The sequence below is a fragment of the Dermacentor andersoni genome, chromosome 4, assembly GCF_023375885.2.
Source record: "Dermacentor andersoni chromosome 4, qqDerAnde1_hic_scaffold, whole genome shotgun sequence".
Classification (NCBI taxonomy): Eukaryota; Metazoa; Arthropoda; class Arachnida; order Ixodida; family Ixodidae; genus Dermacentor; species Dermacentor andersoni.
In genome coordinates, this window is record NC_092817.1 from 198530153 (window position 1) to 198556899 (window position 26747).

The 26747-nt window shown below is 44.6% G+C and overlaps 1 long non-coding RNA gene, 17 other non-coding genes and 2 pseudogenes across 18 annotated transcripts; all 20 read right to left on the reverse strand.

Annotated features, from left to right (window-relative positions):
• Nucleotides 1–409: 409 nt before the first annotated feature.
• Nucleotides 410–528, reverse strand: LOC140217946 (5S ribosomal RNA). Its single transcript, XR_011894408.1, has one exon. It is a non-coding gene; the product is annotated as a 5S ribosomal RNA (ribosomal RNA).
• A 515-nt stretch (nucleotides 529–1043) lies between these two features.
• On the reverse strand, nucleotides 1044–1162 carry LOC140217947 (5S ribosomal RNA). Its single transcript, XR_011894409.1, has one exon. It is a non-coding gene; the product is annotated as a 5S ribosomal RNA (ribosomal RNA).
• A 518-nt stretch (nucleotides 1163–1680) lies between these two features.
• Nucleotides 1681–1799, reverse strand: LOC140217948 (5S ribosomal RNA). The gene has a single exon (XR_011894410.1). It is a non-coding gene; the product is annotated as a 5S ribosomal RNA (ribosomal RNA).
• Nucleotides 1800–2314: 515 nt separating this feature from the next.
• On the reverse strand, nucleotides 2315–2433 carry LOC140217789 (5S ribosomal RNA; annotated as a pseudogene).
• Nucleotides 2434–2950: 517 nt separating this feature from the next.
• Nucleotides 2951–3069, reverse strand: LOC140217949 (5S ribosomal RNA). The gene has a single exon (XR_011894411.1). It is a non-coding gene; the product is annotated as a 5S ribosomal RNA (ribosomal RNA).
• A 513-nt stretch (nucleotides 3070–3582) lies between these two features.
• LOC140217950 (5S ribosomal RNA) lies at nucleotides 3583–3701 on the reverse strand. The gene has a single exon (XR_011894412.1). It is a non-coding gene; the product is annotated as a 5S ribosomal RNA (ribosomal RNA).
• Nucleotides 3702–4217: 516 nt separating this feature from the next.
• On the reverse strand, nucleotides 4218–4336 carry LOC140217951 (5S ribosomal RNA). The gene has a single exon (XR_011894413.1). It is a non-coding gene; the product is annotated as a 5S ribosomal RNA (ribosomal RNA).
• A 516-nt stretch (nucleotides 4337–4852) lies between these two features.
• On the reverse strand, nucleotides 4853–4971 carry LOC140217952 (5S ribosomal RNA). The gene has a single exon (XR_011894414.1). It is a non-coding gene; the product is annotated as a 5S ribosomal RNA (ribosomal RNA).
• Nucleotides 4972–5486: 515 nt separating this feature from the next.
• LOC140217720 (5S ribosomal RNA) lies at nucleotides 5487–5605 on the reverse strand. Its single transcript, XR_011894307.1, has one exon. It is a non-coding gene; the product is annotated as a 5S ribosomal RNA (ribosomal RNA).
• A 514-nt stretch (nucleotides 5606–6119) lies between these two features.
• Nucleotides 6120–6238, reverse strand: LOC140217953 (5S ribosomal RNA). Its single transcript, XR_011894415.1, has one exon. It is a non-coding gene; the product is annotated as a 5S ribosomal RNA (ribosomal RNA).
• Nucleotides 6239–6753: 515 nt separating this feature from the next.
• Nucleotides 6754–6872, reverse strand: LOC140217954 (5S ribosomal RNA). Its single transcript, XR_011894416.1, has one exon. It is a non-coding gene; the product is annotated as a 5S ribosomal RNA (ribosomal RNA).
• Nucleotides 6873–7389: 517 nt separating this feature from the next.
• On the reverse strand, nucleotides 7390–7508 carry LOC140217955 (5S ribosomal RNA). The gene has a single exon (XR_011894417.1). It is a non-coding gene; the product is annotated as a 5S ribosomal RNA (ribosomal RNA).
• Nucleotides 7509–8023: 515 nt separating this feature from the next.
• Nucleotides 8024–8142, reverse strand: LOC140217721 (5S ribosomal RNA). The gene has a single exon (XR_011894308.1). It is a non-coding gene; the product is annotated as a 5S ribosomal RNA (ribosomal RNA).
• A 515-nt stretch (nucleotides 8143–8657) lies between these two features.
• LOC140217722 (5S ribosomal RNA) lies at nucleotides 8658–8776 on the reverse strand. The gene has a single exon (XR_011894309.1). It is a non-coding gene; the product is annotated as a 5S ribosomal RNA (ribosomal RNA).
• Nucleotides 8777–9290: 514 nt separating this feature from the next.
• On the reverse strand, nucleotides 9291–9409 carry LOC140217956 (5S ribosomal RNA). The gene has a single exon (XR_011894418.1). It is a non-coding gene; the product is annotated as a 5S ribosomal RNA (ribosomal RNA).
• A 515-nt stretch (nucleotides 9410–9924) lies between these two features.
• LOC140217957 (5S ribosomal RNA) lies at nucleotides 9925–10043 on the reverse strand. The gene has a single exon (XR_011894419.1). It is a non-coding gene; the product is annotated as a 5S ribosomal RNA (ribosomal RNA).
• A 516-nt stretch (nucleotides 10044–10559) lies between these two features.
• LOC140217958 (5S ribosomal RNA) lies at nucleotides 10560–10678 on the reverse strand. The gene has a single exon (XR_011894420.1). It is a non-coding gene; the product is annotated as a 5S ribosomal RNA (ribosomal RNA).
• Nucleotides 10679–11195: 517 nt separating this feature from the next.
• LOC140217959 (5S ribosomal RNA) lies at nucleotides 11196–11314 on the reverse strand. The gene has a single exon (XR_011894421.1). It is a non-coding gene; the product is annotated as a 5S ribosomal RNA (ribosomal RNA).
• Nucleotides 11315–11829: 515 nt separating this feature from the next.
• On the reverse strand, nucleotides 11830–11948 carry LOC140217864 (5S ribosomal RNA; annotated as a pseudogene).
• Nucleotides 11949–12790: 842 nt separating this feature from the next.
• On the reverse strand, nucleotides 12791–25475 carry LOC140217415 (uncharacterized). Its single transcript, XR_011893992.1, has 4 exons — nucleotides 25240–25475; nucleotides 23684–23719; nucleotides 20806–21010; nucleotides 12791–18098 (listed from the first exon to the last, which is right to left on the reverse strand). It is a non-coding gene; the product is annotated as an uncharacterized lncRNA (long non-coding RNA).
• Nucleotides 25476–26747: the final 1272 nt, after the last annotated feature.

Below are 26747 nucleotides of genomic sequence, written 5' to 3' on the forward strand. Positions count from 1 at the left end.
TCGTGTACGTGGATTGCTCCGTTTGTTGTGGTTAGTCGCTGCCGAGTCGAGCTCGCAATAAAACAAGAGGACGAGCGCAACGATGTGCGTCCGCTGCAGCCCACGTTTGGCGCTAGTAATGAGCCAAGTTATTGATTGTCACTGACCTGGATACGGGTGTAATAGGTAAACGGTTAGCAGTTTGTGCGACTAAATTTTGCACCATTACTTATACCGGTTACCACCGTCACTGCGCGTACAATCGCCTAGCGGCTTGCATATTGTTTTTGCACTTCGACGTTGGCTCTACCAGTAGGCTGCGCCAGTTGAACGTAACAGTAAATAAAACCAACCACACGTGAGTGTAAAAAAAAGAAAAAAAATTAAGTCACAGAAGCACGCAATAAAAAAAAAAAAGCAAAAAGAAGGGTGCCATCAGCACTCGGTGTTCCCAGGTGGTCTCCCTCCCAAGTACTGACCGAGCCCAATGCTGCTTAGCTTCGGGGATCGGACGAGAACCGGCGTATTCAGCATGGTATGGCCGATGGCAGGGATGCTATGTTTACGACTGCACCTGTATCGTGCTATGTGCATTCGCAACGTATTGCTACAGCACGCACGCGGCACTGTCTTTCCGTTGACAGTACAGGCACATGTCGTGTACGTGGATTGCTCCGTTTGTTGTGGTTAGTCGCTGCCGAGTCGAGCTCGCAATAAAACAAGAGGACGAGCGCAACGATGTGCGTCCGCTGCAGCCCACGTTTGGCGCTAGTAATGAGCCAAGTTATTGATTGTCACTGAGCTGGATACGGGTGTAATAGGTAAACGGTTAGCAGTTTGTGCGACTAAATTTTGCACCATTACTTATACCGGTTACCACCGTCACTGCGCGTACAATCGCCTAGCGGCTTGCATATTGTTTTTGCACTTCGACGTTGGCTCTACCAGTAGGCTGCGCCAGTTGAACGTAACAGTAAATAAAACCAACCACACGTGAGTGTAAAAAAAAGAAAAAAAATTAAGTCACAGAAGCACGCAATAAAAAAAAAAAGCAAAAAGAAGGGTGCCATCAGCACTCGGTGTTCCCAGGTGGTCTCCCTCCCAAGTACTGACCGAGCCCAATGCTGCTTAGCTTCGGGGATCGGACGAGAACCGGCGTATTCAGCATGGTATGGCCGATGGCAGGGATGCTATGTTTACGACTGCACCTGTATCGTGCTATGTGCATTCGCAACGTATTGCTACAGCACGCACGCGGCACTGTCTTTCCGTTGACAGTACAGGCACACGTCGTGTACGTGGATTGCTCCGTTTGTTGTGGTTAGTCGCTGCCGAGTCGAGCTCGCAATAAAACAAGAGGACGAGCGCAACGATGTGCGTCCGCTGCAGCCCACGTTTGGCGCTAGTAATGAGCCAAGTTATTGATTGTCACTGAGCTGGATACGGGTGTAATAGGTAAACGGTTAGCAGTTTGTGCGACTAAATTTTGCACCATTACTTATACCGGTTACCACCGTCACTGCGCGTACAATCGCCTAGCGGCTTGCATATTGTTTTTGCACTTCGACGTTGGCTCTACCAGTAGGCTGCGCCAGTTGAACGTAACAGTAAATAAAACCAACCACACGTGAGTGTAAAAAAAAAGAAAAAAAATTAAGTCACAGAAGCACGCAATAAAAAAAAAAAAAGCAAAAAGAAGGGTGCCATCAGCACTCGGTGTTCCCAGGTGGTCTCCCTCCCAAGTACTGACCGAGCCCAATGCTGCTTAGCTTCGGGGATCGGACGAGAACCGGCGTATTCAGCATGGTATGGCCGATGGCAGGGATGCTATGTTTACGACTGCACCTGTATCGTGCTATGTGCATTCGCAACGTATTGCTACAGCACGCACGCGGCACTGTCTTTCCGTTGACAGTACAGGCACACGTCGTGTACGTGGATTGCTCCGTTTGTTGTGGTTAGTCGCTGCCGAGTCGAGCTCGCAATAAAACAAGAGGACGAGCGCAACGATGTGCGTCCGCTGCAGCCCACGTTTGGCGCTAGTAATGAGCCAAGTTATTGATTGTCACTGAGCTGGATACGGGTGTAATAGGTAAACGGTTAGCAGTTTGTGCGACTAAATTTTGCACCATTACTTATACCGGTTACCACCGTCACTGCGCGTACAATCGCCTAGCGGCTTGCATATTGTTTTTGCACTTCGACGTTGGCTCTACCAGTAGGCTGCGCCAGTTGAACGTAACAGTAAATAAAACCAACCACACGTGAGTGTAAAAAAAAGAAAAAAAATTAAGTCACAGAAGCACGCAATAAAAAAAAAAAGCAAAAAGAAGGGTGCCATCAGCACTCGGTGTTCCCAGGTGGTCTCCCTCCCAAGTACTGACCGAGCCCAATGCTGCTTAGCTTCCGGGATCGGACGAGAACCGGCGTATTCAGCATGGTATGGCCGATGGCAGGGATGCTATGTTTACGACTGCACCTGTATCGTGCTATGTGCATTCGCAACGTATTGCTACAGCACGCACGCGGCACTGTCTTTCCGTTGACAGTACAGGCACACGTCGTGTACGTGGATTGCTCCGTTTGTTGTGGTTAGTCGCTGCCGAGTCGAGCTCGCAATAAAACAAGAGGACGAGCGCAACGATGTGCGTCCGCTGCAGCCCACGTTTGGCGCTAGTAATGAGCCAAGTTATTGATTGTCACTGAGCTGGATACGGGTGTAATAGGTAAACGGTTAGCAGTTTGTGCGACTAAATTTTGCACCATTACTTATACCGGTTACCACCGTCACTGCGCGTACAATCGCCTAGCGGCTTGCATATTGTTTTTGCACTTCGACGTTGGCTCTACCAGTAGGCTGCGCCAGTTGAACGTAACAGTAAATAAAACCAACCACACGTGAGTGTAAAAAAAAGAAAAAAAAATTAAGTCACAGAAGCACGCAATAAAAAAAAAAAAGCAAAAAGAAGGGTGCCATCAGCACTCGGTGTTCCCAGGTGGTCTCCCTCCCAAGTACTGACCGAGCCCAATGCTGCTTAGCTTCGGGGATCGGACGAGAACCGGCGTATTCAGCATGGTATGGCCGATGGCAGGGATGCCATGTTTACGACTGCACCTGTATCGTGCTATGTGCATTCGCAACGTATTGCTGCAGCACGCACGCGGCACTGTCTTTCCGTTGACAGTACAGGCACACGTCGTGTACGTGGATTGCTCCGTTTGTTGTGGTTAGTCGCTGCCGAGTCGAGCTCGCAATAAAACAAGAGGACGAGCGCAACGATGTGCGTCCGCTGCAGCCCACGTTTGGCGCTAGTAATGAGCCAAGTTATTGATTGTCACTGAGCTGGATACGGGTGTAATAGGTAAACGGTTAGCAGTTTGTGCGACTAAATTTTGCACCATTACTTATACCGGTTACCACCGTCACTGCGCGTACAATCGCCTAGCGGCTTGCATATTGTTTTTGCACTTCGACGTTGGCTCTACCAGTAGGCTGCGCCAGTTGAACGTAACAGTAAATAAAACCAACCACACGTGAGTGTAAAAAAAAGAAAAAAAATTAAGTCACAGAAGCACGCAATAAAAAAAAAGCAAAAAGAAGGGTGCCATCAGCACTCGGTGTTCCCAGGTGGTCTCCCTCCCAAGTACTGACCGAGCCCAATGCTGCTTAGCTTCGGGGATCGGACGAGAACCGGCGTATTCAGCATGGTATGGCCGATGGCAGGGATGCTATGTTTACGACTGCACCTGTATCGTGCTATGTGCATTCGCAACGTATTGCTACAGCACGCACGCGGCACTGTCTTTCCGTTGACAGTACAGGCACACGTCGTGTACGTGGATTGCTCCGTTTGTTGTGGTTAGTCGCTGCCGAGTCGAGCTCGCAATAAAACAAGAGGACGAGCGCAACGATGTGCGTCCGCTGCAGCCCACGTTTGGCGCTAGTAATGAGCCAAGTTATTGATTGTCACTGAGCTGGATACGGGTGTAATAGGTAAACGGTTAGCAGTTTGTGCGACTAAATTTTGCACCATTACTTATACCGGTTACCACCGTCACTGCGCGTACAATCGCCTAGCGGCTTGCATATTGTTTTTGCACTTCGACGTTGGCTCTACCAGTAGGCTGCGCCAGTTGAACGTAACAGTAAATAAAACCAACCACACGTGAGTGTAAAAAAAAGAAAAAAAATTAAGTCACAGAAGCACGCAATAAAAAAAAAAAAGCAAAAAGAAGGGTGCCATCAGCACTCGGTGTTCCCAGGTGGTCTCCCTCCCAAGTACTGACCGAGCCCAATGCTGCTTAGCTTCGGGGATCGGACGAGAACCGGCGTATTCAGCATGGTATGGCCGATGGCAGGGATGCTATGTTTACGACTGCACCTGTAACGTGCTATGTGCATTCGCAACGTATTGCTGCAGCACGCACGCGGCACTGTCTTTCCGTTGACAGTACAGGCACACGTCGTGTACGTGGATTGCTCCGTTTGTTGTGGTTAGTCGCTGCCGAGTCGAGCTCGCAATAAAACAAGAGGACGAGCGCAACGATGTGCGTCCGCTGCAGCCCACGTTTGGCGCTAGTAATGAGCCAAGTTATTGATTGTCACTGAGCTGGATACGGGTGTAATAGGTAAACGGTTAGCAGTTTGTGCGACTAAATTTTGCACCATTACTTATACCGGTTACCACCGTCACTGCGCGTACAATCGCCTAGCGGCTTGCATATTGTTTTTGCACTTCGACGTTGGCTCTACCAGTAGGCTGCGCCAGTTGAACGTAACAGTAAATAAAACCAACCACACGTGAGTGTAAAAAAAAGAAAAAAAATTAAGTCACAGAAGCACGCAATAAAAAAAAAAAAGCAAAAAGAAGGGTGCCATCAGCACTCGGTGTTCCCAGGTGGTCTCCCTCCCAAGTACTGACCGAGCCCAATGCTGCTTAGCTTCGGGGATCGGACGAGAACCGGCGTATTCAGCATGGTATGGCCGATGGCAGGGATGCTATGTTTACGACTGCACCTGTATCGTGCTATGTGCATTCGCAACGTATTGCTGCAGCACGCACGCGGCACTGTCTTTCCGTTGACAGTACAGGCACACGTCGTGTACGTGGATTGCTCCGTTTGTTGTGGTTAGTCGCTGCCGAGTCGAGCTCGCAATAAAACAAGAGGACGAGCGCAACGATGTGCGTCCGCTGCAGCCCACGTTTGGCGCTAGTAATGAGCCAAGTTATTGATTGTCACTGAGCTGGATACGGGTGTAATAGGTAAACGGTTAGCAGTTTGTGCGACTAAATTTTGCACCATTACTTATACCGGTTACCACCGTCACTGCGCGTACAATCGCCTAGCGGCTTGCATATTGTTTTTGCACTTCGACGTTGGCTCTACCAGTAGGCTGCGCCAGTTGAACGTAACAGTAAATAAAACCAACCACACGTGAGTGTAAAAAAAAGAAAAAAAATTAAGTCACAGAAGCACGCAATAAAAAAAAAAAGCAAAAAGAAGGGTGCCATCAGCACTCGGTGTTCCCAGGTGGTCTCCCTCCCAAGTACTGACCGAGCCCAATGCTGCTTAGCTTCGGGGATCGGACGAGAACCGGCGTATTCAGCATGGTACGGCCGATGGCAGGGATGCTATGTTTACGACTGCACCTGTATCGTGCTATGTGCATTCGCAACGTATTGCTACAGCACGCACGCGGCACTGTCTTTCCGTTGACAGTACAGGCACACGTCGTGTACGTGGATTGCTCCGTTTGTTGTGGTTAGTCGCTGCCGAGTCGAGCTCGCAATAAAACAAGAGGACGAGCGCAACGATGTGCGTCCGCTGCAGCCCACGTTTGGCGCTAGTAATAAGCCAAGTTATTGATTGTCACTGAGCTGGATACGGGTGTAATAGGTAAACGGTTAGCAGTTTGTGCGACTAAATTTTGCACCATTACTTATACCGGTTACCACCGTCACTGCGCGTACAATCGCCTAGCGGCTTGCATATTGTTTTTGCACTTCGACGTTGGCTCTACCAGTAGGCTGCGCCAGTTGAACGTAACAGTAAATAAAACCAACCACACGTGAGTGTAAAAAAAAGAAAAAAAATTAAGTCACAGAAGCACGCAATAAAAAAAAAAGCAAAAAGAAGGGTGCCATCAGCACTCGGTGTTCCCAGGTGGTCTCCCTCCCAAGTACTGACCGAGCCCAATGCTGCTTAGCTTCGGGGATCGGACGAGAACCGGCGTATTCAGCATGGTATGGCCGATGGCAGGGATGCTATGTTTACGACTGCACCTGTATCGTGCTATGTGCATTCGCAACGTATTGCTGCAGCACGCACGCGGCACTGTCTTTCCGTTGACAGTACAGGCACACGTCGTGTACGTGGATTGCTCCGTTTGTTGTGGTTAGTCGCTGCCGAGTCGAGCTCGCAATAAAACAAGAGGACGAGCGCAACGATGTGCGTCCGCTGCAGCCCACGTTTGGCGCTAGTAATGAGCCAAGTTATTGATTGTCACTGAGCTGGATACGGGTGTAATAGGTAAACGGTTAGCAGTTTGTGCGACTAAATTTTGCACCATTACTTATACCGGTTACCACCGTCACTGCGCGTACAATCGCCTAGCGGCTTGCATATTGTTTTTGCACTTCGACGTTGGCTCTACCAGTAGGCTGCGCCAGTTGAACGTAACAGTAAATAAAACCAACCACACGTGAGTGTAAAAAAAAGAAAAAAAATTAAGTCACAGAAGCACGCAATAAAAAAAAAAAGCAAAAAGAAGGGTGCCATCAGCACTCGGTGTTCCCAGGTGGTCTCCCTCCCAAGTACTGACCGAGCCCAATGCTGCTTAGCTTCGGGGATCGGACGAGAACCGGCGTATTCAGCATGGTATGGCCGATGGCAGGGATGCTATGTTTACGACTGCACCTGTATCGTGCTATGTGCATTCGCAACGTATTGCTGCAGCACGCACGCGGCACTGTCTTTCCGTTGACAGTACAGGCACACGTCGTGTACGTGGATTGCTCCGTTTGTTGTGGTTAGTCGCTGCCGAGTCGAGCTCGCAATAAAACAAGAGGACGAGCGCAACGATGTGCGTCCGCTGCAGCCCACGTTTGGCGCTAGTAATGAGCCAAGTTATTGATTGTCACTGAGCTGGATACGGGTGTAATAGGTAAACGGTTAGCAGTTTGTGCGACTAAATTTTGCACCATTACTTATACCGGTTACCACCGTCACTGCGCGTACAATCGCCTAGCGGCTTGCATATTGTTTTTGCACTTCGACGTTGGCTCTACCAGTAGGCTGCGCCAGTTGAACGTAACAGTAAATAAAACCAACCACACGTGAGTGTAAAAAAAAGAAAAAAAATTAAGTCACAGAAGCACGCAATAAAAAAAAAAAAAGCAAAAAGAAGGGTGCCATCAGCACTCGGTGTTCCCAGGTGGTCTCCCTCCCAAGTACTGACCGAGCCCAATGCTGCTTAGCTTCGGGGATCGGACGAGAACCGGCGTATTCAGCATGGTATGGCCGATGGCAGGGATGCTATGTTTACGACTGCACCTGTATCGTGCTATGTGCATTCGCAACGTATTGCTGCAGCACGCACGCGGCACTGTCTTTCCGTTGACAGTACAGGCACACGTCGTGTACGTGGATTGCTCCGTTTGTTGTGGTTAGTCGCTGCCGAGTCGAGCTCGCAATAAAACAAGAGGACGAGCGCTACGATGTGCGTCCGCTGCAGCCCACGTTTGGCGCTAGTAATGAGCCAAGTTATTGATTGTCACTGAGCTGGATACGGGTGTAATAGGTAAACGGTTAGCAGTTTGTGCGACTAAATTTTGCACCATTACTTATACCGGTTACCACCGTCACTGCGCGTACAATCGCCTAGCGGCTTGCATATTGTTTTTGCACTTCGACGTTGGCTCTACCAGTAGGCTGCGCCAGTTGAACGTAACAGTAAATAAAACCAACCACACGTGAGTGTAAAAAAAAGAAAAAAAATTAAGTCACAGAAGCACGCAATAAAAAAAAAAAGCAAAAAGAAGGGTGCCATCAGCACTCGGTGTTCCCAGGTGGTCTCCCTCCCAAGTACTGACCGAGCCCAATGCTGCTTAGCTTCGGGGATCGGACGAGAACCGGCGTATTCAGCATGGTACGGCCGATGGCAGGGATGCTATGTTTACGACTGCACCTGTATCGTGCTATGTGCATTCGCAACGTATTGCTACAGCACGCACGCGGCACTGTCTTTCCGTTGACAGTACAGGCACACGTCGTGTACGTGGATTGCTCCGTTTGTTGTGGTTAGTCGCTGCCGAGTCGAGCTCGCAATAAAACAAGAGGACGAGCGCAACGATGTGCGTCCGCTGCAGCCCACGTTTGGCGCTAGTAATGAGCCAAGTTATTGATTGTCACTGAGCTGGATACGGGTGTAATAGGTAAACGGTTAGCAGTTTGTGCGACTAAATTTTGCACCATTACTTATACCGGTTACCACCGTCACTGCGCGTACAATCGCCTAGCGGCTTGCATATTGTTTTTGCACTTCGACGTTGGCTCTACCAGTAGGCTGCGCCAGTTGAACGTAACAGTAAATAAAACCAACCACACGTGAGTGTAAAAAAAAGAAAAAAAATTAAGTCACAGAAGCACGCAATAAAAAAAAAAAGCAAAAAGAAGGGTGCCATCAGCACTCGGTGTTCCCAGGTGGTCTCCCTCCCAAGTACTGACCGAGCCCAATGCTGCTTAGCTTCGGGGATCGGACGAGAACCGGCGTATTCAGCATGGTACGGCCGATGGCAGGGATGCTATGTTTACGACTGCACCTGTATCGTGCTATGTGCATTCGCAACGTATTGCTACAGCACGCACGCGGCACTGTCTTTCCGTTGACAGTACAGGCACACGTCGTGTACGTGGATTGCTCCGTTTGTTGTGGTTAGTCGCTGCCGAGTCGAGCTCGCAATAAAACAAGAGGACGAGCGCAACGATGTGCGTCCGCTGCAGCCCACGTTTGGCGCTAGTAATGAGCCAAGTTATTGATTGTCACTGAGCTGGATACGGGTGTAATAGGTAAACGGTTAGCAGTTTGTGCGACTAAATTTTGCACCATTACTTATACCGGTTACCGCCGTCACTGCGCGTACAATCGCCTAGCGGCTTGCATATTGTTTTTGCACTTCGACGTTGGCTCTACCAGTAGGCTGCGCCAGTTGAACGTAACAGTAAATAAAACCAACCACACGTGAGTGTAAAAAAAAGAAAAAAAATTAAGTCACAGAAGCACGCAATAAAAAAAAAAGCAAAAAGAAGGGTGCCATCAGCACTCGGTGTTCCCAGGTGGTCTCCCTCCCAAGTACTGACCGAGCCCAATGCTGCTTAGCTTCGGGGATCGGACGAGAACCGGCGTATTCAGCATGGTATGGCCGATGGCAGGGATGCTATGTTTACGACTGCACCTGTATCGTGCTATGTGCATTCGCAACGTATTGCTGCAGCACGCACGCGGCACTGTCTTTCCGTTGACAGTACAGGCACACGTCGTGTACGTGGATTGCTCCGTTTGTTGTGGTTAGTCGCTGCCGAGTCGAGCTCGCAATAAAACAAGAGGACGAGCGCAACGATGTGCGTCCGCTGCAGCCCACGTTTGGCGCTAGTAATGAGCCAAGTTATTGATTGTCACTGAGCTGGATACGGGTGTAATAGGTAAACGGTTAGCAGTTTGTGCGACTAAATTTTGCACCATTACTTATACCGGTTACCACCGTCACTGCGCGTACAATCGCCTAGCGGCTTGCATATTGTTTTTGCACTTCGACGTTGGCTCTACCAGTAGGCTGCGCCAGTTGAACGTAACAGTAAATAAAACCAACCACACGTGAGTGTAAAAAAAAGAAAAAAAATTAAGTCACAGAAGCACGCAATAAAAAAAAAAAGCAAAAAGAAGGGTGCCATCAGCACTCGGTGTTCCCAGGTGGTCTCCCTCCCAAGTACTGACCGAGCCCAATGCTGCTTAGCTTCGGGGATCGGACGAGAACCGGCGTATTCAGCATGGTATGGCCGATGGCAGGGATGCTATGTTTACGACTGCACCTGTATCGTGCTATGTGCATTCGCAACGTATTGCTGCAGCACGCACGCGGCACTGTCTTTCCGTTGACAGTACAGGCACACGTCGTGTACGTGGATTGCTCCGTTTGTTGTGGTTAGTCGCTGCCGAGTCGAGCTCGCAATAAAACAAGAGGACGAGCGCAACGATGTGCGTCCGCTGCAGCCCACGTTTGGCGCTAGTAATGAGCCAAGTTATTGATTGTCACTGAGCTGGATACGGGTGTAATAGGTAAACGGTTAGCAGTTTGTGCGACTAAATTTGCACCATTACTTATACCGGTTACCACCGTCACTGCGCGTACAATCGCCTAGCGGCTTGCATATTGTTTTTGCACTTCGACGTTGGCTCTACCAGTAGGCTGCGCCAGTTGAACGTAACAGTAAATAAAACCAACCACACGTGAGTGTAAAAAAAAGAAAAAAAATTAAGTCACAGAAGCACGCAATAAAAAAAAAAAAAGCAAAAAGAAGGGTGCCATCAGCACTCGGTGTTCCCAGGTGGTCTCCCTCCCAAGTACTGACCGAGCCCAATGCTGCTTAGCTTCGGGGATCGGACGAGAACCGGCGTATTCAGCATGGTATGGCCGATGGCAGGGATGCTATGTTTACGACTGCACCTGTATCGTGCTATGTGCATTCGCAACGTATTGCTGCAGCACGCACGCGGCACTGTCTTTCCGTTGACAGTACAGGCACACGTCGTGTACGTGGATTGCTCCGTTTGTTGTGGTTAGTCGCTGCCGAGTCGAGCTCGCAATAAAACAAGAGGACGAGCGCTACGATGTGCGTCCGCTGCAGCCCACGTTTGGCGCTAGTAATGAGCCAAGTTATTGATTGTCACTGAGCTGGATACGGGTGTAATAGGTAAACGGTTAGCAGTTTGTGCGACTAAATTTTGCACCATTACTTATACCGGTTACCACCGTCACTGCGCGTACAATCGCCTAGCGGCTTGCATATTGTTTTTGCACTTCGACGTTGGCTCTACCAGTAGGCTGCGCCAGTTGAACGTAACAGTAAATAAAACCAACCACACGTGAGTGTAAAAAAAAGAAAAAAAATTAAGTCACAGAAGCACGCAATAAAAAAAAAAAAAGCAAAAAGAAGGGTGCCATCAGCACTCGGTGTTCCCAGGTGGTCTCCCTCCCAAGTACTGACCGAGCCCAATGCTGCTTAGCTTCGGGGATCGGACGAGAACCGGCGTATTCAGCATGGTATGGCCGATGGCAGGGATGCTATGTTTACGACTGCACCTGTATCGTGCTATGTGCATTCGCAACGTATTGCTGCAGCACGCACGCGGCACTGTCTTTCCGTTGACAGTACAGGCACACGTCGTGTACGTGGATTGCTCCGTTTGTTGTGGTTAGTCGCTGCCGAGTCGAGCTCGCAATAAAACAAGAGGACGAGCGCAACGATGTGCGTCCGCTGCAGCCCACGTTTGGCGCTAGTAATGAGCCAAGTTATTGATTGTCACTGAGCTGGATACGGGTGTAATAGGTAAACGGTTAGCAGTTTGTGCGACTAAATTTTGCACCATTACTTATACCGGTTACCACCGTCACTGCGCGTACAATCGCCTAGCGGCTTGCATATTGTTTTTGCACTTCGACGTTGGCTCTACCAGTAGGCTGCGCCAGTTGAACGTAACAGTAAATAAAACCAACCACACGTGAGTGTAAAAAAAAGAAAAAAAATTAAGTCACAGAAGCACGCAATAAAAAAAAAAAGCAAAAAGAAGGGTGCCATCAGCACTCGGTGTTCCCAGGTGGTCTCCCTCCCAAGTACTGACCGAGCCCAATGCTGCTTAGCTTCGGGGATCGGACGAGAACCGGCGTATTCAGCATGGTATCCCTTACAAAAAAAATTGTTGAAAGGTTATTGACGTATCATTGTTCAACGTCAACAAATGACCTTGAAAGATCATCGAGGAATTGTTGAAACATCATTGAGGAAATTGTTGACAAGTGTTGATAATTGGCCCGCTACATTCACCAGAAACATCATTGTGGCCTCTCAATTTGAAAGATCATTGGCATATCGTTGAAACTATGGTGTACTTCAATGCTGAAAGCCCATTGAAGCATTGTTGAAGATGTGTTGTTTGTCAATGTTGAAACCCAATTGACGTATTGTTGAAATGTGTTGTTTGTCAATGTTGAAAGCCCATTGAAGCATTGTTGAAGCTCAAAATTGAAAGCCCATTGAGGTATTGTTGAAATGTGTTGTTTGTCAATGTTGAAAGCCCATTGAAGCATTGTTGAAGATGTGTTCAGTCTCAAAATTGAAAGCCCATTGACGTATTGTTGAAATGTGTTGTTCGTCAATATTGAAAGCCCATGGAAGAATTGTTGCAGATCTGTTGAACATCAACACAAATTATGTTGAAATCCCTTTATGCCCCACTGGGTATTTAGCAGTTTAAACCTGCACTTACCTTAAGATACTGCTGAGCTATGTTGCATATAATTACCTTTGATGTCACGTTGGTATGTTTGCTGTGAGAGGATAGGGATAAAATTTAAATACAGCCATTTTGTATCGCAGGCCTCTGTCACCCTGGGCTCAAAACATGCTCCTAGATTGGCTGTAATAAGACGTATTGCAAAACTGCTAGCAGTACTATTATGCCACTTTTTTCAATTGTCAGAGTGAATGGTCCTCCACAAAACTAAGAGTGCTGAACTGATGCAGACAAAAACCATTTTTCTAGGTGAACTGTTTATTTGTAACCAAACATCTGTGTAAATGTACAACCATTTGTAGTTTGAGAACATCAGAAACTTAAAAACTATTGCACAGTACAAACTTCCTGCAGCTTGACACCATAACGAAATTGAATACTGAAGGTGTAGTATGTGTGGCCTTCAAGTAAAACACATTTCCCAAAAGAAATAAATTTAAAAAAATAAATACCTAAATAAATAAATGTAGAAGCAGACTGACATGACTGTCAATAAGAACACTCAAAAAGGTACTTGCTTTCTCTATTAGGGAGCCAGTGGTACTATTACCATGGCACGATTTGCTTGAGCCCACCGCACTCAAATGAGACCTGATATGCAGGGTGGTTATCTTTAAGTTTCATGGAATTTATTAAACACGGACTGTTGCAGCTAACATAATTCTAGATACAGAGTGCCAAACATTACTTGCATGAGAAATCAAGACACCATAGTCAGCTGATTAAGAAAAACTCAGTTCCTAATAAAGTTTTTACGAATTGTAGACGGTAATTTTACAAGGTGTATGCACTAAGAACGAACTTCCAGAATGACACCAGTAACGAGACACATGCCATCAAACTGGCTGTAGAAATGCACTGCTGTAGCACTTTTTTGTTAACAAAACACACTGTTATGCATTGAAGCACAAAAGTAACCGGAATGCCCATGTATTTCTCTCACATTTATGAAAAAATCTCGCAACTGGTAACGCCCTGGAAATTAATTTCAAGTGAATATGTCTTTCAACCTCACTGGCTACAATTTGCAAACTGAAATATGTGCCGTGATGTTTAAGTGAATTAATAAATTTATGAGAATCAGTTTAATGTTTCCATTTCTTGTGCTAGTAATGTCCACCTCTGAATAATCCAGCTCAAGAAGAAAAATTATGCTACCTGGCACAGACAACTTTAAAAAAATCTGTAAAACTGAAAAAGGACCACTGTACAATCCTTATTTGTTGGTTGAATAGTGTGTGCCAATTTCAGTAAACCTTACATACTTCTGAAATATGGCAATCACAATAAGTGATGCTTATGGGAGCAGTTTATTATGCTGCATTGCTGTTGCATGATACAGTTGCGTTTTCTGCCATGATAACGTTCCTGCGCAGGTCATTCCATATCAAGCGACTTATTCATATTAACTACTTCAGATTTTTATATGAAAAAAAAACTATTAGTGATGTGCTGGAATAAAACAAAGTTACTCCTTTTGTGAGTTCAATTTTATTCACTGTCACAAAAAATAACGAAAGAATTCAGAAAAAGATATGGTTTCATGCAAACATGAAAGGCACATCATTGCCATGACCGGAGATTTTTTGTTGCATTTTAAATTTAAGCCGACTTATACCTAATAATTTTTACTCATGTATTTTAGATAGCAATAAACCATGTTTACAAAGCTATGTAAAATGCAGTTTTTACTGAACTCTGACAATCGCGCAGATGCACTTGCAGGTGTGCGATTCCATGCCGAATCGACCAGTGTTTTTTGACACCACACATATAGCTGAAACATTGCCATGTGTTTACTAGAGTTCAAAACTCGTTGCCCACTTTTATTAATTTTTGCCAGATATTTTGTAGCATTTTGGTGACAGTTTAGTTTTCCTGCTCAGCTGAGCTAGAGGACATCAATCAACATTCTTTTTCAAATGCACATTGTATTGATCGAGGCCTTCAAATGGTGTGCGTGCAAATACGGTGAAGTGATGCAACTGCCAAAATAGCCAATTTTTCAAATATTTGAATACTTCAATTGCTTTGGGCACCGGCAAAAATGAGTCAAATTGCAATCCGTTAGATTTTTTTTTCGTAACGAAAATTCACAGGACAGAACTTAAATACAGAATGGTAGCCCAAGTGACATAGTATAGCAAAAAAATATGTGCAGCTTTGAAGGTTCAGCTGATCGCCTGTAAAAAAAAAAACAAATTCTAATCTTTTGCAAGAAGCTTCATGTTGAAGGAAAAAACAGCTTTCGTAGTTGGCCAAAAAATATGTGATACATTATTGGATAGCTCTACATGTCTACTATGCATGTGTGAAGTTAAAGAAGGCATTATTTTTAAATGCGAGAAATTCTTTTTTTAAATTTTGTCAGCACCGACTTTTCTCGGATGTGCGCACAGCTTGCCGGCTGGGAATGCACACGACAAAGCTGGCTTTGTCTCCACACCGATGACAGAGAAGCGGTGTTAGGGTCTGCATTTTATTGCCAAGGGCCATATGCTCTAACGCAACGAGGCTTGTGTTTGGTGTGGGCCAGGTAAACCATACAGCCATTGCACATAAACTATCAATACAAGGTCTGTTAGAAAAGTATCTGACCTTTGGCTGAAGAAAAAAAAACTGGCATAACTGGAGCGTTGGAAACCTAATCACCCTCAAAGTAGTCTCCTTGGGACTCCAGTCACTTCTCCCAGCAGTGCTGCCATTGTTAGAAGCATTCCGAGAAGGCCTCTTTCAGAACGGAGTTTAGCTCAGCTGTCGTTGCAGCCATAATGTCTTCTCTTGTCTGAAATCGCGCTTTTTTCAATGGCCTCTTGATTTTGGGAAACAGCCAGAAGTCGCAGGGGGCCACATCAGGAGAGTAAGGAGCCTGTCGAACTACAGGAGTCTGGTTATTCGCCAAAAAAGTCTGAATCAAGTGCGAGAAAAGCATTGTCGTCATGGATGCGCCAATTTCCTGTTGACAACTTCGGTATCTTGCGCCACACAGCATCACAGAGGCCATGGAGGACATCCCTGTAGTAGTCTTTAGTGATTGTTTGACCCTGAGGTGTGTACCCGTGGTGTACCACACTGCGGAAGTCAAAGAAAGCAGTCAGCAACACTTTAACGTTGATGCGCACTTAGCGGTCTTTGGTTAGTGACGTGTAATGCTTCCACTGTAATGACTGGGATTTGGTTTCCGGGTCGTAAACATACCCCCAAGACTTGTCACCAGTGATTATGGTGTTCATGAAGTTGGGGTCACTGTTTGTGGAATCCAGCATGTCTGTGAGACTTCAACACGAAGTTGCTTTAGCTCCATCATGAGCAGTTTGGGAACGAATTTCGGTGCAACTCTCTTCATGGCCAAATCTTCAGTGATAATGGAATGTGGATAAAATGTGCTGATGCCCACCTCTACCACAATTTCTTGGATAGTCACACGACAGTCCCGCATCACCACGGGGTTCACTTCGGCAATGACCTGGTCATTTCGGCATGTTGATGGCCGACTGGAGCATGGCTCGCTCTCCACCGATGCGTGGCCGTCTTTAAACTGGTTGTACCACTCCTTAATCTGTGTGCTGCTCATAGCATAGTCACCAAAAGCAGTCTGAATGTTCGGAATGGTTTCCACTTGGCTGTCGCCCAGTTTCTGGCAAAATTTGATGCAGTAGCACTGCTCCAGTCACTCCGCCATTTTCCTTGCAATAAAAAACCGACGAGAGCACTGTGTACTACCTCATTCAAATGCTGCGTCCCAGCAAGTCACGCTATTGGCAGGCAGGAAAAAATTCGTGCATGCGCACAAAGGTTCAAGGGCGGCTGATGAAAATGCACTTGTTACATATTCATCAGGTGTTCGTAAAAAAAGGTCAAATACTTTTCTAACAGACCTCGTACGTATTAAATACGTGAGGGAATCCTGCAGTGCTAAAAGATATGGTTCGTGCAGTTTACAAAAAGAAATATCAGCTATTATGTAGACAGTAAATCCAGAAAGAGCACTGATATTGTTTATACAAAGCCTTTAAAAGGGCATGTCGCAGTGCAATGCAACATAGAGGGAGCAGGACACTTTGTGCCCTGCTCCCTGAAGCCCAATGACGATGCAAGTAGAAAACACCTTCATAATTAGGACTGAAAACCTACATGAGTACGAACAAATTCTTGTGGTGTTGTTTGCTACCACTGTTTTAGAGCCGGAACATGCTCATCTATAAGTCATATGTGCCATGTTTAGTCTGATGTGGTCAGACACCATTGGCAACCACTTCTTGTGTTCATGTTAAAAAAATACGAATTGAGACTGCAGCTGCAGCGCTAGACGTCACCTGCCTTTGCAATGATAAAAACGGCAGTCAGTTTGTTGAATAGTTCTTGTGGCTAATTATATTAACAATATTTCCTTACTAGATGACATGGCTTCATATATTTATGCTATATTTATGCTGTATGTGTGGATCCACAAATCAACATTATAAAAAATAATTTATCGCACTTAAACAATAATACCTTTTTGTTACTTGTCACATGTATAGCAGACATGTAGGGCTGTGTAACGATGGGCGACATATACTTTTGTGCCAACCACCAAAGCTAATTTTTTTACCTTCAACACGAAGCTTCTTGCAAAAAATTTGAACTTTACAGTTTTTTAGCTGATCATCTGAACCTCTAAGGCTTGAAATATTTCGCAGCTATCCCAAGTCAACCAGTCTGATTTTATATTTATTTTGTGCCTTCTGTATTTCCCTATGTTAGAAGAAAATTCAAACTTTGCAAATTTTGGCACTCACACCACTTCAGTCTCTTGACATGAACACCATCTGAATATTTGGATCATACAATTTCCCTTTCAGAAGAAACGTGTATCAGTGCCTTCTAGCTTAGCTGGGCAAGAACAACAAATTTTTGCCAAAGTTCAAAAAAATTTTTGCGAAGGAAAATAAATGGGGAGCAAGAGTTTGGAGCTTCAACTATATCTGTGATGGTCAAAAGAACGTTGGTTGGTTGCCCTAGAACGACTCAAGTGTATGTACGAAAGCAAATTTTCTCATTGTACCTACTCAAAATCAAGCAAACTTGAAATGGTTTGCCATAATGGAACAGTTCTTGACAAAATTGGGTGGTTTGGCATGAAATGGCTTAAGATACTTAAAAAATATACTAATAAGGAAACACTTTCCTTACTAGAACCATACCAAAAACTAACATAAAAATGTAGTGAACTATAACAAAGCACAGCACTTGTATTCTGGATTGAGCAATCCAATGTGGACCTCTCAGGAGACTAGCATAATTAACATAAATAAAATTAACATAAAAATGCTAAGGCATAGAAAGGCACAACATTTGTAAGCTCATTTGAGAAATCCAAATTGGGCCCTTCAGGAGACTAACACAGAACATAAAAATGTCGAGAGTTACAAAAGCACAACACTTGTGTTTTGGTTTGAGCTGTCCAACTTGGGCTCTTGAGAGGTTATTGGTCCCATGCGAGAAGCGAGGCCACAGTTCTTTACATAGGGCATGTTGGTACCAGGCAATTTGCGACACGTGAAGCCTGCAAAAACAAGAAGCCAGAACAAGTTTTAAAAAGCACCTTCAAATGCAAAAGAATGGCATGCAATCTGCCCTCGTTATAACGAAATTGATTTATGTATTTGTGTTGCTTTAGTCCAACTTTCCACGGGTACAGCTTTACAGCATGACCATTTAAATTTATTCAGTGCGGCACAGGACTCCACTAAGTGTCAAATGCAGGAAAGGGCAAAGAGGAACAAAACACTGTAGCAAAATAACTTTATGAATATCCTCAATGTCAAAGATGTGAGCTTTGCTTGCTGAGAAACGAAATGGTGAAACAAATTCATGTCGTTCATAAATAAACCTGAACTGACAACTAAAATTATTTCTTGTAACTTTCATAATTAAAATTTGCTGCACTTCACTGTGCTTTTCCATGCTCCAAATACGATACTGTCATGTCACTACAACTGAGTGTAGCTTCATTTGATGTTAGGTTTCCTGAGTTCACATGCAATCGGAATGTACTTCTCGCCTTACAATGACTTAAGACTTTCTACATTAAAGAAGACACTGCTTATAGTGAAGTATGTTTTCTGCCTCGACGACTCAATTACTGTTCTAATGAGGATTCCGTGTAGTGCACCAAGCTGCTTAGCATGACACATGCAGAATGTGACAGAGACGAAGAAATGCCGTCTTTTAAGAGCCATATGCGATAGGACTGACTTCTTTAACCCTTTTAGGGTTCACTGCCGTACATCTGTGGCTGTGATGGAACGTTCTGAAAAAAATTTGCCTTTTCAGAACAAAGTGTTGCCTAGCATCCCACTGGAGGTGCTGCAACCTTCTGAGACTTCTAGAAAATATTCTTATAGTGCTGTCGCTCCTTGGGTTTCTCCAAAACTGATTTTTCACCTAGCTCCTTGGTGTCTGTCATTGCAGTAATTTGGGAGTGTTGCCACAAGTTTTTTGTAAGTTTCATTACACAAAAAAATTATGCTGCTTTATCCTGCATAAAAAAATAAAACATGTAAAACTGCAAATACTGAAATGGTATTGCCACTTTATTGTTATTTAAAAATATTATTTACCAGTTTATTTTCTCGGAATGTCACTCTGAAGAACTTAAATCTGCAATAAAAATATTAAGGGTGCGCGAAAAGTGATTTTTGAGGCTGAACCGAATAATGCTAGAAGCAAATCAAATAATGGATAGTTTCTGAATAATGAACAGCTGATATCACAATTAATGTAAGATGAGGCTCACATCCTAGTATTATTAAAGTTAGCAAGTTTCTGTCATGGTTATGTTATGAAAAGCTGTTTATTAAAAGCACAAATGGAGCAGCAGAAAGTTTCGTCACATGCACAGGACTCTTCAGTAAGCATAAATGATTGCTGTACAGCCTCTAAAGTACAGCTACTGAAGTAACGTAGCCTGGTCTGCTATTAGAAGTTGTTACGTTTTATGTCTACACTATGTTATTGGAGGCGAGAATTTACCGTACTTTGGCTCAAATTTCATGTTTTATTGGTGTTTCGAAATATTAGAATACTCGCATTTACAAATAGTGACCATTCAAAGACTAAATTGAATAGGACACTATTCAATTCGAAAGTTTTGAGCATTTGCACACCACAAAAAATACATAACTCCTAAATTAGAGAGGCATATTTCTCCCCAAAATGTGATCCTCAACGGGCTAAACAAGAGTGACAGAAAAGCCCATTCATCTTTTTGATTAATTTAAGCCCATAATCTACTTGGCAATGGTTCATAATAACCCTGTTAACAAGTAGGTGAAGTAAGGAAGCAGGAATCAATTCTAACAATTTCAGAATGGGAGTAGTGGACATGTCCGATGGTCTGTAAGAAGCTTTATACATTAGGCCCCAAGAGCCTATTCTCAATTTATTGAAGTATATGGGGAAAAGCCACATAAATATTTTTTTCATATCTTAGAATACACATAAATATTTTTTTCATATCTTAGAATACAAAGTGATAAAGTGTGCGTTAATAAATACGAGTCATAGGTTAAGTGCTTAGAATGAGTAAGCGCCCACTAAACGTAGTACTGTTGACAGCAATGCTTGCAACTCTGTCCCTGTTGTTTCTTTGATTGAAACAACCAAAAGAAAATTGCCACACCACTCAGGTTCCCTCTGCTAAAAGGCTGCTGTCTGGCATCACATGGACCTCCTTCAATATAGGAGCAACCTTAATTCAATGTGGTCTGTTAAAATTGGTGAAACTACTGTTTCACATCTCAGAACCTGGAGAGCTGTTTTAACTTCTGCAATTTGGTGAACATGCTCCTGCTCGAGCTGAGCAGTAACCACACTAGAGCATACCTTGTCCGCAATTCGCGTATTAGAATAACTTTTCAGGCTAACATGTCCTCCATGCCAATAGATTTGGAGCGTGCTTCACAGACAACTATTCCTTGCAATGACAGCCAAGTAACACTGCTAATGCGCAAATGCAGCTCATTTTATGTGGTGGAGCCTCTAAAAACTTTCAGCAGTGAAGGCAGCTTTTAAATTTTAGAAGCATTTGAGTATGGCGGCATTACGCACTTAAGATCGTACGAACAGTCAATCCAAATAGTAGGCTATTGTCGCATACAATTGCACACATGGGCTACTTGAAAGTCGTTTGTTATGCCAATGGCAAGTTCATAATTTTAGAAAAATATGTGAATGTAAAAATGCAACCAGACAGGATATATGGTACTTGCCTATAACAGCACTGACCCTGGTGGGGTCAAGAGCCTTTTTTGCCCCTTGGTGTTATTTCCAAAGCCCAAATGGCCCATGAGCTCCTCCTCTGTGAACACATGGTGAAGCAAGGCCCTTGCAAACTTTCCTGGTCTACCATGGCAGGCCATGGTAAACTGTGCCAGGATAACCTTCTCAATGTGCACTCCTTCAACCTATGTGAACCTGCATGTTTAAGTAAATGTTAGCAAAACAGTTTTAAGCATTTCAAGCACATTCACACAACAGCCCTACTGCAAATAAATTACAAAAGTACCTGTTGCAAATCTAGATTGCTAAACTTGACTTCTTACAAGCTTCTTATGCTGTCTGGACGCCACATGTTTCAGAAAAACAATCCAGCACAAACAAGAATAATAAGCCAAAGTATCCAAACATATAGTACTTGAAAAAGGGGAGTACCAGCGAAACACAAATGACACGCACACAAGGAAACGGCATTAGACACGGACGGACGTTGGGACGGACCAGCGTCCGTCCCTGTCTAACGCCTTTTACGTGTGTGCGCGTCCTTTGTTTTGCTGGTACCCCCCTTTTTCAAGTTCATCACGCACCAACTGGCCCAAGAGCTTGCGCTAATGCACATCTAGTACTATTTATTGTGATTACCATTTTTAGGATACTTCATATTTTCAGGTGTTTGTCTCTATTTTCCCATCCAATTGTGTCAATAGGTAGTCCATGGTCTAATGGGGAGATTGGGCTGCTATGTTAAGGGAAGAGTTCAAAATCAACCGTTGGAACAGCTTGGGTGACTGGGTATGCGACCCTGGGCATATGCCACTTTTCAATGAATCTCCTTCCCGCTATCTTGGGCAACTGCTGCTGCTTGTGTTGGCAAGCAGCATTAGGAGCTCAAAGAGGGACATGATTGTCGATCATTACTAAGATTACCACTACACGTCACGTTAGCTTGCTGTGCTGCAGAGGTAATATGCGAGATTCCACTCCACTGTATGAAATGTACATAAGCTGCAAGGACAGTATGTGCCAACCACCACCTCAATTAAATTAATCGACTCGCAAAGCACAGGCTGCACAAGATCACGGAGTGAACTCAGAAGTTTGTGGACAGTCAGTTGATGTCCACGTCAGGGACCTCTAGGGAAACTCAGTCATTTCCTCGATGTGCATCATCGTGCCGTCATACATTGTATTACAATTCTGTCTGTCTCGTACCACCGTTCTAATAGTCATCATGTATCACCACAATTCAAAATGTAAATAGACACTTATATCTACTCTTTATTTAATCTTTATGGAGAATACTTTGAGCATGAGTTTTTGCAAACATCATGAATTCTACAGTTGAAAGGTGCACTAAAGCAAAATTAAATTAATTAAATTCTGGCGTATTAAGTGCCAAAACGATAATCTGATGTTTAGGCACGCCTTAGTGGGGAACTCTGGACTAATTTTTACCAAATCAGGCTGCAAGGTACCTGGGCAGTTTTGTATTTCACCTCCATCAAAATGCGGCTGTTTGATCCTGTGACCTCGTGCTTAGCGGAGCTGTGCCAACACCCCTAAGCAACTACGGCATGAAAGCACTAAAGAGAAAAATTATTTTAGATGTATCTGTACATGACCTTCCTACAATTCAAGAGATTCACTCATACCGTGACAAGAGGCTGAGTAAACTGTAAAAGCAGCAAGAGGAAAGATTGGTGGCAGTGCTGCCTTGAAGTTACCACACCCGCTTGCTGTGACGTCATGGATTTTGATGATGTCTGTTGAGGTGTAGCAATTTTTTTTACAAATAAAGATGTTCTTCATCGTATTCCAAAAACCCAAAATAAAAAGCGTCAGGAACTTTTACAGAACCAATACAGCCCAAGTTTGAAAAAATACTTGGAATCCATGATGTGACAATGAGGTGTCAGCACAAAGATTTTGGGGCGATACTCAGAAAATTGAACTTTGAGCTTTATTTTCTCTAATAATCAAACAACTACCAAGAAAGTTACAGAAGTAGTTATTTAAGACGATGCTTTATTTTAAATTCATTTAAGGTGTCATTAGTGTCCCCTTAATACAAAACAAGGAATGCACTTGGCTGCGTAATAGGTTAACATGCATCACTGGTTCTCATTAAGGTAGGATTATCAGTATAGCAAAGGGCATGCACTGGCTCCTCCAGAGGGGAGCCCTTCCACTTCCCCTCAACCTCCCAATTTCCAATTTCTTTATGAGCAGTGATGCAATTTCTGTATCTTAACGAGACATAATGCCAAGGAGATTAAAAATGCCATGCTGGCTACAGCATGTGGTGACCGGCACTTCACACCGTCCAGCTCGGCATCAATCTTTTTGGAATTTGGCCCTTGAAATGCAGAAAGCCCCGATCGCTGCTCGTTCTTCAGCCAACTTTCTCAAAGGGTGCTGCTGTTCTGGTTTGATACCTCTAGCTGTGCACTGCTGTATGACGTAGGTCATAATACCTTCGTTCTGGTAAAACTAGAAAGATGTGCACTCTAGTTAGTTAGAGGGGCGTTCAGAAACTTAGTGTGCACTAATGTCCACACTAAGTTTCTGAACGCCCCTCTCATATCAGGCATATACACTGAAAACGGCACATTCCGCGTTTAATATGTTCACAAGTGACAATGAAATTCACTCCCAGTCCCGGTGCAGTTGCAAAGTCTTTAAGCTGAGTGCTTAAAGGCACCATGTCTCCTAATGAAGGCACTCTGCACCAATTGATCACTGGAGCAAATGCGTTGCAGTTGCATCAGCAATGTTGTTGTTTTTTCTGCTTCCTGCAATACATTTTCACGGTATCACTATGTTTGATCATCGTGACGCTACAGAATGGATGGCCAAAGAATTCACTTATACCGTTCCAGCTGGGGCCTCTCCCAGCTCATTTTGAATCTGAAAAAAGATGTCACTATTAAAACGTGAAGCCACGATGCAGCAAAAGCGACAATCAAAAGAGCTACATGGACCATTAGGCTGACATAAATGGACGGATACAAATGACTAGTCATTGAATACACTAAAGTGTGGCCGCTCTTGCCAATGGCAGTGTGAGCTTGTCAAAAAATTTATTTCACATTCCTCTAGTTACTTTAACCATTATTTCCACGCATATACTTAACTGTTATGGCCACATATTAAAGGCAGCTCCTTCATATAAAACCAGTGTTACATTCTTTTACTCCCCGTCTACCTGATGCTACTGAAGTTTTGCTTACTCTCAAAGAAAGAATTTCACAGAACTGCTCTTTCGACAAAGCATTATTCCAAGCTTGTGGCAAAGCGTCGTGATTTAGTTCACAACGATGCGCTCCCCTTTCAATCTGTTCACTCTATAGTGCTCTGATTCAAAGCAAAAATTGCTTTTCGACATAACTAGCTACTTCTATAGTCACAAGAAACAATGCTAATTATTGATGTTTATGTTGCCGATAACGTATACATGCCGCCTCGAAACACAGTGGGACGACAACGCAGATATGCCAGGCATCTCGTTCCTTTACTGATTTTGAAACTATTGTTAAATCAGTTACTGAAGTGCGAAAAGCTGCAATTTCACGAAATTACATTATTTTGAATGTTGTAGGACCTGGAGTGCCATGAAATCTGCCTTTCCGTGAATGCAAAGAGCGCCTACGCGAAGCCGTTTGGGCGAAGCACTCGATGGCGACGAACGGAGATGAAAAAATAAAGTTGAATGCGCGCGACCTGGGGGAAAACAAAACGCACGCGGTTGGCAAGGCGTATAAGTCGATGATTTCACAGCACTCTGTGGCATCAACCCTATTGTATCTCACGTATCGCATGTAAACCCTTGAAATTCTTTATTATTATTGCGCGACAGCCTCCTCTGTGTTTTCCGATCGCGCGAACATCGGCCGCACGGCGTGTCAGATAGTGGCCTTGAAGCACCGCGGAGTCACTCGATCCTGAAGGGAACAGCGCAACAGAATACACTTTCGCCAATCCCACCGCACCCCCCCCCCCCCCCCTTTTGCTGAAAGCTCGCTCACACGCCTTGTACTAGCGTGGCGCAAACGAAATATCTTCGATTACAGTACAGATCGGATGGTTTCACGTCGCATTGTTTTGCGCTCATTAATAAGGCTAACTCAATCGGTGCTCGAACACCGTATCAGAAATCATGGCGTACAACATGCCCTGTTTTAGGTGGCACCACATAGCTGCCTTACGTCACCACAAGCGGAGTGTAAAGTTAAACCAGGACAAAACTCCACGTTATCTACCACAAATCTAGTGCTGTACAACCCATTCTCGCAACGGAAGGATAGTACTAGGAATGAAAACTAGAAAAGACGCGCGCGGAAGACACGCACAAGCGCTGAAATCATTTCCCCGCTTCCGTTCACCGCGTCGCAATGGACGAACAAGGGGAATTCGAAACACTCACTCACCCTTGATGTCGCTGAGTCGGAGGCGATCATGGCGATCTTCGAGGCAACAAGTCCATAAAAAGCGAGCAACACGCAGGAATATTCCAAAGATGTCACAGCGAAGCACACAAAGAACACAGAAAACGCAGGAAACTCTCAAGCTAACGGCGTGCACGAACTCGCCGGAATGCGCCAAGCAGCAACATCGCAAACGCGCAATCATACATGTACACTCATACAAATACACGCTTATATTATCATAAATTGTACCATTGGATAACAAATTATGTGATCTCATGTTATTACTGAACAATTGTGGCGATTTGCAAGTGTATAAAAGTTTTTTGCTTCGCTTTTTTGATGAACTACTTTCTTTAGCGCAGTAACGCTGTGCACCGGCCGGAGCTAATGGCATGCGCGGGAAAAGGCGCCAAATTCAAACGTCACAAACGCCGCGCTAATTTGTGCGCGCAAAGTTTTCGTCGTTTGGATTAAAAAAAAAAAAAGTAATGCGTGCCGCAACCATGCGAACTGAACTATTGACCAGAAAAGTACAGAAACGTCGCTGTTTGTGCTTCTTATTTCGACGTCATGGCAAACTGCGGGCGGTCTGTTGTCCCATTCTTTAAACATTTGTGCGTGTGCTCCTGCGCTGTGCGATTTGTCACCGAGAACGTATAGCAGCGCAGATTGTGCTTGGTGGCCGAGCAGATTCCGAACACATTCGCCAGCACCCCGTCTAGGTCACAGAAAAGAATTTGGCCTCCATGTGAAATATGAGCACCATGTCGTACATATCGGCCAAGCTTTTCGTTTCGTTCTGTATAGCGCGCTAACGGGTAAGCGAAACGCACTCTGTAAAAACGATGTTCACTCCTTTCTCCGCCGCACCCACCGTGGTGGCATAGTGGCTGAGCTGTTGCTCTACTAACCCGAGTGCTTGGGATCTAATGCCGGCCGCGGCGGCTGCATTTCGATTGGGGTGAAATGCAAAAACTACCGTGTACTGTGCGTTCGGTGCAGGTTAAAGGACCCCAGATGGCAAAAATAAATATGGCGTTTCTTACTACGGTGCGGCTCATAATCAAAGCGTGGTTTTGGCACGTCAAACCCCAGACTTGAATTTTGTTAACGTTCTCCGCCACCTTGATCATATTTAACATGGAGGCATGCAATGCCGTTTCCTAACACACAGCCAGGGCACTGGCCCCTTATAATGGACGCCGATGGAAATGCAGGATGCGTCCAATCATCGGTTGTAGGGACGTTTGTCTTCTGAAACTGCATATATATATATAATATATATATATATATATATATATATATATATATATATATATATATATATATATATGCAGGGTGTTTCTGCTAACTTTAGGCCGAGTGTAAACTCTATGACGACGCGACTAAATGCATGTTGCTCCCTTTGGTATATGTAGCGTGTCGCGCTATTTGTGTATTTTTGCTTAATTAGCTAATTAGGCAAGCATAATTAACCAACTTCTGAAGCAAGGAAGTTAGGAAAGAAA